The sequence below is a fragment of the Ovis aries genome, chromosome 2 (assembly GCF_016772045.2).
Source record: "Ovis aries strain OAR_USU_Benz2616 breed Rambouillet chromosome 2, ARS-UI_Ramb_v3.0, whole genome shotgun sequence".
In the NCBI taxonomy this organism is placed as follows: Eukaryota; Metazoa; Chordata; class Mammalia; order Artiodactyla; family Bovidae; genus Ovis; species Ovis aries.
The window spans coordinates 68,440,653-68,450,992 of NC_056055.1; positions in this window are offsets into that span (position 1 = coordinate 68,440,653).

Below are 10,340 nucleotides of genomic sequence, written 5' to 3' on the forward strand. Positions count from 1 at the left end.
CTAATACATCATTATTCCTTGGCCCAGTTCCTCTAATTTTTCAGAAAAAGAAGGAAAAAGTGACAACATAAGATACCATTTATCTAACATTTGGAAACACACAAAGGAATACTCTGTACAGTTTATTATGCACACGTACATAGAATGAGCACACTGTTTAACAGTGTGCGCATCTATATCAAGATCATGATTGCCTTGAGAGCAAGGGAGACACGGGCCAGGAAGAGGCCTAAAGAGGAACTTCAACAGTTATGGTAATGCTTGATTTCCAGGTGACCATATGACTCAGTTTGCCTGGGGCTGTTGAGTTTACATTTGTTATCCCAGCATAATTAACAACAGCAGCCCCTTCTCTCTTAAGAGTATTCCACTTTGGATACTAAGTTCTATGACCATCCTTTCAGAACACTTTAAATAATAATAGAAATATACTTCTGCATATTTTCCTGTATGTTTGAAGTATTTTATGACAAACATATTTTTAAATTATTACACATACAGAATATAGCTGCCAAAGTCCCTACTTTGATATCCCAGTCATGAGTCCCTCCAGAACAGCTCCCCCGCACACTTGTGAGGATTCAGTGAGGCCAGCTCTGTGAAGCACTCATCAGTAACCTGCACTGGATGAAACAGTCACCATTTAGATGGCATTACTTTACATTAACCAAATTCCTGGTAAGTTACTTACAGACATTTTAATTTTAATACTTTATGTAAACTGTACATTCATAGCAAGGAGATCCAACCAGTCCATTCTGAAGGAGATCAACCCTGGGATTGCTTTGGAAGGAATGATGCTAAAGCTGAAGCTCCAGTACTTTGGACACCTCATGTGAAGAGTTGACTCATTGGAAAAGACTCTGATGCTGGGAGGGATTGGGGGCAGGAGGAGAAGGGGACGACCGAGGATGAGATGGCTGGATGGCATCACGGACTCGATGGATGTGAGTCTGAGTGAACTCCAGGAGATGGTGATGGACAGGGAGGCCTGGCGTGCTGCGATTCATGGGGTCACAAAGAGTCGGACACAACTGAGCAACTGAACTGAACTGAAGGTTCAAAATTCAAAAAATACAAAAGGGCCATGAAGTTTTCCAGTACGGCCCTTGTTTATCTCCTTGTTAATCTAGAAATAAATGTTTCTAGATTTTTTACTATCCTTAAAGAATATCCCATGTAAACTATATATATGTGTGTGTTTGTATTAACCCATTTGAAGCTCACAAAAACTCATTGAAAAGGTATCATTATTACTACCATTGTACATGATGAAGTTGAAGCTTGAACTGATTAAGTGACTTATTTAAGGTCACACAGTTGGTAAATAGCAAAATTCAGGTTCCAATCACCTAACCACTACAAGTATTGTCCCAAATTGTCCCAAGAGGAAGTGGAACTGCCCTATTAAAATGAAGGCATATTTCAGGTACCAAAGAAGTTGGCACCCACATTCCCCACTCATCTGGAAAACTCAACTTGCCCCCAAATATCTCTCCTTGTTATAAAAAAAGTCCACCATTTCAGATTTTTTTACTTAAGAGCTTAGAGTGCTCAGCTCTTCTCCTAGAGCTCCCTAATTAAAACAGAAATAAAAATCTTGAAAGACTAAATATATGCTAACACTGGGAAATTTGTTGGTTCCCCTTCTTAAGGCAAGGCACTGAAGGGGAGGGTCAGATTGGGTGAGCAGAGGGCATCCTTGAGGAGTAGGGGCAAGATAGGATGTGACAAAGAAAACTCACCTCATGGTTTTCCCTTCAACCTGCCCTAACTAAGGGATCAGTGACTGATCACCGTCTGAAAACTAGTTATCTAAGTTGTTTTTAATATGATAATGAATATCAGTTTCATCCCTTCATCAAACATTCTCGTCTAGCTCTTCTTTGACCAAAGACACACACATTGCCAGGAAGAGTGTGAGCAGTTAATTCTCCCACACAAGAATCTGCAGGTTCTGAGTTACCCAGGATCACCCACCTCCACACCCGCTCATTTGTATCCTGAGTTCTGAGCAGCAGCCCCTCCCCCCAGGCCACAATTCTGGATACAGCATAGCCTTGAGTACAGCAACATCTAGCCCTCCGGCAGAAAAGTCCCAGGTATCCAGCAGAAAGAAACAGGAATATGAACTCAGGAACCATGAGTCAAATTGTGTTCCTGTCTGAAAAAGAATATTAAGAGCTTCATTCAGGTTAAATCAGAGTCAATCCACCAAACCAAGACGAAGTTCATACCTAACACACAAAAATTATACGATGGAGGGAAAGGAAAGATCAGGCCTTACCTTGTGATTGTCTCAGTACAGTATAAAATATTTGTTCTGGAACCAGCTATTTACCTGATCACTTGGACACTGCTTGCATAACCAGAAAAATCGGCCATCAGTTAGGAAAACGTGTGGTTATTGTAAGGCTTAAAACTCAGTTACCTGAAATTACAAGAGAAGGTAATATTTCATCCAAAGTGAGTGCCTTTGTTCATCTTGACTTATTATTCTAGCATCAACAGCCTCTAATAAAGTGTTGAAGATCATGACAGTACCCCCTCTTTCTCCATCTTTCTTGTTCCTCCCATGGGGTTTCAGTTGCCCGAAGTCCACCATTAACAACTCTTTCTGCTGAAATCTGGCTCTCTGAGGAACGGCATCCAGAAACAGAAGACACAGATCAGGGAGTTTCTTCCTACTAGAACTGCTGCTTTAGTTTAAATTGAAAAAGCCCACGCCCAGTTTCTAATGGAAAACATCTGAACCACCAAGTCTTCCGCGAGCAAGGCGATGCTTATGCTCTCAGCATGCTCCATCCTACATGCAACCCACAGATTGCTTGCTGAGAAACAAAGCCTGACTGCCAGGAGAGCAACATTCCACCAGACCCTGATTTAGCAAGACATTTCCATATTGTACCCCCAAGCAGCTGGAAATCTTCCACTGCTTTTGTGCAAAGACTTAACTCATCTTGCTGAATTTCCTGATTTAAAAGTCTAATTCATTCCACCAAAAGTGTGACAGAAGGAAACCAAGTACCAGCCTTCTCCTGCCAGATTGCCCCAGACTAAAGTTCTTGCATTTTCAGTCTGTAAAAACAGTTCAAATATGCCCTGCAGGGGCACTGGTCATCCTCTCATTCTTGTGCAGCACTTTAGCTGATGGCACTGGAGCAAAAATAAGTTTATCGATTACAACAGCCACTAAACTCACTTCTCCATGAAAATAACAACAAGTCAAATGTCTCTTAAGTTTATGAAATAAGCACAGCAACAAAAAAAAATGAGTCACAGTTTTTAAAATGTGACACATTTTGTCTAAACAGTGAGCTACCTAGACATGCCATGTTTACATTGCAAACCCTCCTGGAACAGGGGTTATGAGGCTCAGCTGTCCTTCGGTGTTCAGGGATGAGCTGTTAAATGCAAGGGAGCCTGCCAGGGAAAAAAGAAGTAAATCCACTTGCTAATTATAAAAATAACATACACATATATGCAGCTATATATATACAAAAGTATGACTTATATACATGTAATTAGCCCATAATGACTTCTCCTGGCTAATCATCAAGGCAAATCTTTTCTCCTTTTCCTGCACCGTTCTGAGCACCTTTTATAAAACTTCTTTTATATATAAATGATCAATTAACTTTCTGTAATCTGTAGCCCTCCCCCATTCCCCCACACTATCTATAGTATTGTCTGCCAGCTCCTAGGTTTCCTCAAACCCCTTACTTTCTCTTAGGTTAGAACAGATAGGTATATGCAGTAGGTACCATTAACTCATCCCTACTGGTTTATTTAATTTTTTTTATCACATCCTAGAGAAATCTCAGGATTGCAAACTAGAAGGAGACAGAGCAGCCTCCGCATATCTCAGGAGGAAGAAAGTATTAAATGAAGAAAGCTTATTCTGCTAGTCAAAAGGAACAATCTTGCTGATCATCCTCTAAATGCACTTAGGTACTGACTAAAAGTGTACATGGGAAAATGGTCCAACAGCACCACTTACAGTAAGAGCTGGTAAGTGCAAGGTTGTTGGTCCATGTCAGCAAAGAAAAGCAAGCTGGCTCATCAGAAACATTGATTTTTCCCCAGAAATCTGTGAAAATCTGGGCACAGAAAGACTGTGCCCAGGACAGGAAGCCAGTGCAATTAGTTTGTCATCATTTGAAGTTAATACAAAGATTCTAGCAAATTCTGGGGAGAAAATGTTCATATCAGGCTCTGCTGATCAATGAGGAATGACTCCCACTTGAGACAAGCTGATTTTCACCAGAGGCTCCCAGTTTCTGGAAAAATAGACTAGGGAATCCCGTATTACATCTGGTGTATATAAATAAAGCACCTCCTCCTTTGTAATCAAGGCTCTCCCCCAAACTCAAACAAATCCAAACTTTATGAACTGCCTCTTCCAACTAGCTTACTTTCAGGATCTCCAGGACAAAAAGAAATGCAGCACAAAGATGTTTTCTCCTAAGGGATCATATACAAATTCACTCAAGTCTGTTTCCTTTCCACACAGAGCAACAAAGTCATCAGCCTTCCATACTCCCCTTGGCTCTTTCCTGTTTAAAGTAAGATAAATCTTAGACTGCTGTCTGCAGATGGCAGGTTACAGGCGAGGGAGGCTTGGCTAGGGAGATCTGCCTTGGAAAAGCCCTTTCTGCTTTCTGTATGCAAGTAAGCTGGCATGGAGAGGTGCAAGCAATTGTGGATGCATTTCAATTCCCCAAACCCTACAATTAGGATTGGAAAATTTTGTCTGTCCCTTCATATATGTGTGTTGATGAAAGAAGGAGTTTAAACTCTCCTTTTTATTTGCTGTATGCATGCATGTGCGTGCTAAGTCACTTCAGTGGAGTTGGACTCTTTGTGACCCAAAGAGTTGGACTTTGTGTGGGACTGTAGCCCGCAAGGCTCCTCTGTCCATGGGATTCTCCAGGTGAGAATACTGGAGTGGGTGGCCGTGCTCTCCTCCAGGGGATCTTCCCAACCCAGGGATTGAACCCCATCCCTTACATCTATCTGCATTGACAGGCAGGTTCTTAACCACTGGAGCCACCTGGGAAGCCCCTTTTATTGGCTACATTGATTAAATTCATCACACAGTGACTCCATCTTTACTTTGTCTGGATAGACCCAATTCAGGACACATTTTCAATAGCTTTAACCTCCTCAAATCAAAGAACCAGCAGTATTATTAAGTTCTAAGTTCAAATAAATTCTTGTTTTATCTCATTTTTAATCTGTTCATTCCTCCAGATGCCATAATCAGGTAAGATTACAAACCCTGATTGAGCAAAGATATTAATAGAAAATGAAATTCTTATAGTTCAGTGTGTAACTACACTTTTAATAAGCCCTCCACTCTTCTTTATGTATACTCCAATAGACACTCCTTCTCAAATTTAAAGTCTAGATACCAAAATGTTATGCCTTTAGGGAGTCTAGTGACTGCCCAATATTATAATTTGATGGGTGAGGACACTGAAGCCCAAAGAAAGTTAAGTTATATATTCCCAAAGCCCTAAGTAAGTGAAATAGAAGATGATCAGTAGACAATTCCCACTCACATCCAAGGGCAGAGGCCTGGGATTGCAAGGTATTGATGAACTGTACTATATTCTTGCCTCCTCATTTAGAAATCTCAGAAAATCCTTATTTTGAGTCAGAGTCAGTGACTTCTTTTCCAGGTTCACTGAGTGCTGTCCCCATGCTCTCTCACAAGATGTTCTTGCATCATTCTACACAAAAGCATTCAGCAAGTTCAAGAAATGAACCCAGGCACCAGAGCCTAGCTCTGTTCCCCACATCCAGTAAATGAAATCTATCCATTAGAAGCTGTCAGAATTGAGACTTTCAACTCCCTTGGATTTTGATTTGTGTATAAAACAGTCATTGTTGTTAGGACAGCTTTCCTTGCTGTTAGTGAGCAAGACTTTATTTTTTCATATTTTATAGTAAAATATTAAATTTAAAAGTGCAGACTTGTTTATTTCATCTGATCCTCTGATCCTCCTCTAATTTTCATGGGGACATAAATGATTTGTTTCTCTCTCTCTAACCAGTGACCAAAAGAATATCGAATGCAAAGCAGCAATAAATCAATATTTTCTGAATAAATAATGATTCTAACAACCAAGTACATGAGTGCTACAGAATGCATACCCCCTTAATGATCTAACATATCAACTCATTTACCTCATCAAAATCAAGCTCTACTTTTCTTTTTAGCCCTCACAGCCTCTTTTGCACCTGCTTTCTCAGCACTTCTCAAACGTGAGTCACTCTCATCCTATCCTCATAATTTTGCTCTGTCAGCTATCTCTACTGTTATTTATTTAAATGGCCTTGCTTTCTAAATATATGTCTTTTAAAGGGAAGCTTTAGAGCTACTATATACTGAAGGCCAATAACATTTGATCTAAGTAAAGTACTCATAACAATAAATTCATAACTGTTAAAAAATTTAAATGTTTATCCACACATGTTCTAAATTCATGAGATATGTGCACATGTTCAAGAAAACAATTCTGCATTATTCATTAAGTTTTCTCAACATCCTGAGGAGGCAGACAGAACAAATTCTGGGCCCAAAGAATTAAGGTGACAGTCCAAGCAAGATGGCAGCCACGTCCACTGGCCCCTTGGATAATGCTCTTTCCTCTGATCCCCAGATCTTATTTCTCCAAATGTGGCTGGCAACCCAGAAGCATTAGTCTACACTGGAGGCTTATAAAAAATGCACAAGCTTAGGCCCCACCCCAGGCCTACTCAATGGGAATCTGCACTTTAACAAGATCCCAGTCGCTTCAGGTACACGTGAAAGTTGGAGAAGCCCTAGTCTAGATCAATGGTTCTCTAACTTGGCAGCACACTAGAACCATCTAGGGAGACTTAAGAAATACTGATGCTTGGGCTCTGCCTCCCAGATATTCTGATGTTAAGTGTCTGGGGTTTGATCTGGGCCTAGGCAGTTTTTTCAAAACTCTTCCACTTAGAAAAGGCTGGCAGGTTATAAGAAATTAAAGCCTTTGTATAGCCAAGTTTAAGGAAGAAGAGTCCAGATCAGTGGTACTAGAACTTTAACTGCCCCAGAACCACTTGAAGGGCTTGGTAAACCACAGATGGTTTGGCTCCAGCACCAGAGTTTCTGGTTTAGGAGATTCTGGTGAGACCTATATATCTGCATTTCCAACAAGTTCCATGCTGATACTGCTGGTCTAGGGACCAGATTTTGAGAATCCTGATAGTTAGGCAGACCATACCATACATACAGATCAAAGCTCAAACTCATGCCAAGAACTATTCTAGACCCATAAATAAGCTGAAGTTGAAGCAAGCATCTTAAGGATGAAAAAAGTTTAACTATGAACTACTTAAAGTATTTCATCTGTTCCCTCATATATTCATATTTCTCTAAATATAAAAATGCCAGTTCTCAGCCTGTTTTCATCCTCATAAAATAACTTTTCCACAAGAATGAGGTCTAAACATTAGTTGTAACATATCTTGGGATACAGCCCCTGAAAAACCCCTGAAGGAGTCTGGCTCTGGGTTTCAGCTCAAGTAGGCAGGTTGGAGCCATTCCTCTTTGTGTGAAGAATGTCCCCTGGAGTGCTGCTGCAGGTGGTGCCCTGCATCTGACATTTGGTGGAAATCACCCCTTCCCTGGTGGCTCAGACAGTAAAGAATTGCATGCAGTGCAGGAGACCAGGGTTGGGAAGTATCTCTAAGAAGGCAATGGCAATCCACTGCAGTATTCTTACCTGGAGAACTCCATGGACAGCGGAGCCTGGAGGGCTACACTCCATGTGTCGCAGAGAGTCAGGCAAGACTTAGCAACTGAGCAACAGTCTCTTTGTTTTCACCTCAGGAAGCCACCATAAACTGCTCTGAAGAATCCCTTGAAAGCCATGTTACCTCTAGGACAGCATGTTTTCCCAAACACACTTGCCTTGCACCACTTATTATAGAGCAACAAAGAAAAGACCAACAACTAAAAGAACTCTCTCTTTAAATTCATACTCAATTCACAGCACATCGTCATTATCAGTTTGTGCAAATCCCCTCTTGTTTTGTTTTCTTTTTCTCTTTTTTTCTTGTCCTCTCATTTCTGATCCCCACACTCAACTGCATTATTCCTTAGGCAGCCTCTCTGTTAGAGATACGTCCTTAAATGTACGTGTATCCCTGTAGAAATGAGTAGGGCTGCTTTGTATGCATGTGCATGTAAGACTGCTAGGTCGCTTCAGTCGTCTCCAACTCTGCACCTCTCTGGACTGCAGCTCATCAGGCTCCTCCTACATGGGATTCTCCAGACAGAAATACTGGAGTGGGTTGCCATGCCCTCCTCCAGGGGATTTTCCAGATCCAAAGATCCAACCGGCATCTTCTATGTCTCCTGCGTTGGCAGGTTGGTTCTTTTACCATTAGCACCACCTGGGAAGCCCCTTTGTATGCATATGTGGCTTTAAATTACATTTGTTTTGTCCAGTTGCTCAGTCATGTCTGACTATTTGCAACCCCATGGACTGCAGCATGCCAGGCCTCCCTGTCCATCACCAACTCCTGGAGCTTCCTCAGATTCATGTCCATTGAGCCGGTGAGGCCATCCAACCATCTTGTCTTCTGTCATCCCCTTCTCCTCCTGCCTTCAATCTTTCCAAGTATCAGGGTCTTTTCTAATGGGTCAGCTCTTCACATCAGGTGGCCAAAGTATTGGAGTGTCAGCTTCAGCATCAGTCCTTCCAATGAATATTCAGGATTGATTTCCTTTAGGGTTGACTGGTTGGATCTCCTTGCAGTCCAAGGGACTCTCAAGAGTCTTCTCCAATACCACAGTTCAAAAGCATCAGTTCATCAGTGCTCAGCCTTCTTTATGGCCCAACTCTGACATCCATACATGACTATGGAAAAATCATAGGTTTGACTAGACCAACCTTTGTCAGTAAAGTAATGTCTGCTTTTTTAATATGCTGTCTAGGTTGGTCATAGCTTTTCTTCCAAGGAGCAAGCATCTTTTAACTTCATGGCTGCAGTCACCATCTGCAGTAATTTTGGAGCCCAAGAAAATAAAGTCTCTCACTGTTTCTATTGTTTCCCCATCTATTTACCATGAAGTGATGGGACCGTATGCCATCATCTTAATTTTTTGAATGTTGAATTTTAAGCCAGCTTTTTCACTCTCCTCTTATACACTCATCAAGAGGCTTTTTGTAGTTCCTTTTCACTTTCTGACATAGGGTGGTGTCATCTGCGGTTATCAATATCTGAGGTTATTGATATTTCTCCTGGCAATCTTGATTCCAGCTTGTGCTTCATCCAGCCTGGCATGTCATAGATGTACTTTGCATAGACGTTAAATAAGCAAGTTGACAATATACAGCCTTGACATACTCCTTTCCCAATTTTGAACTAGTCCGTTATTCCATGTCCATTTCCAACTGTTGCTTGTTGCCCTGCATACAGGTTTCTCAGGAGGAAGGTAAGGTGGTCTGGTATTCCCGTCTCTTTAAGAATTTTCCACAGTTTGTTGTGATCCACACAGTCAAAGGCTTTAGTGTAAATAACATAGTGGAACTGTATTAGAAATCTCTTTTCTTATCATTGTACTCAACATCATGATTTTAAGACACTGCTTTATGTCCACGTAAGATGCACCCAACCACATTTTGCTTATTGAGAAGTCGCCTCTACACATCTGTTTTTCACACTGAAATCAGCATGCTGTTGAGTCAGAGTGCTTCAGGCTAAGCAAGATTGTTTGCTGAAGTTAATCTGACACCAGATGCATTTATCCCTGTTTTAGGGCTGTAACTAATTCCTTTCCGCTCCATGCGGCCCTGCTCGCTAGCTGGCATCACAGGTGTCTTCTTTAAAAAGATTTTGTGCCTTGGTTTCCTGGCAGTCCCCCACTTTTGGGGGCTCTTTTTCACAAAATTTGCATCAAAAAGAATAGAGATGGAATCCTTCAAAAGAAAATTTTCTTCATCATCTATGATTTATCTTGCTTAAATAAGAGCATTCCAGCCTTGGAAAAGTTAAAAAAAAAAAAGAGAGAGAGAGAAAAGTTGCCTCAATCTTGGATTACAGGTTTCAGATCAAAATGAAAAAATAGTTAAGTTGCTTATCAGAGTGTTCTGTTCTTACTCTTACTTACTCCTCTTGCAGATGTAAGTAATAAATTCAAAACCAAATTCTCCCTCAAGACATGAACTCTCACCAGCACCCATGAGGCAGCAATTTGGCTCACACAATAGCACTTAATTAAAATCTATAACTTCCACAGGTACGTGAGAGAGAGAAAGAAATCATCTTTGGGCCTATTTCCAGCTCAGTCCTTCAAA